A 473-nucleotide genomic window follows, 5' to 3' on the forward strand; every position below is an offset into this window, starting at 1 on the left:
TGCCTAAAATATCTAGGTTTTGGCTTTGTTTGCGTGTGCAGACCGATCGGTGTATGACATCAAAATACCATACAGATGGTTCCTTATGCTTTCAAAATGCACACGCAAACAAAGCCAAAACCTAAATATTTTAGGCAATATAGAAATCCTGGCCAGGACGCGTCCTGGGAAAATGGCATGTATGGTCACCCTAGAAGTGATGAGTGTCAGGACCCTTTGCCTCCGTATCGCCGTTATCTTGACGAGAAGTTGACCGCTTTCGCCACCCAAGAGCCGCGGACAAAGAAGCAGCAGCAGCCGAAGGCAGAAGAGTCAGAGGATGAGCTCACGCCGAGTCAAGCCCCGTTCACACCGCCAGCGACACACAGCGACAGAGCGACATAATCCCATTCATTTTCAATGGAGAGCTGGCGACACGAGCGACAGTGACCGTTGGCGACGGAATGTGGGCGGGTCAAGCGATGCGAGTCAAG

The sequence above is a fragment of the Sinocyclocheilus anshuiensis genome, unplaced genomic scaffold, assembly GCF_001515605.1.
Source record: "Sinocyclocheilus anshuiensis isolate Anshui unplaced genomic scaffold, SAMN03320099.WGS_v1.1 scaffold2045, whole genome shotgun sequence".
NCBI classification, from domain to species: domain Eukaryota; kingdom Metazoa; phylum Chordata; class Actinopteri; order Cypriniformes; family Cyprinidae; genus Sinocyclocheilus; species Sinocyclocheilus anshuiensis.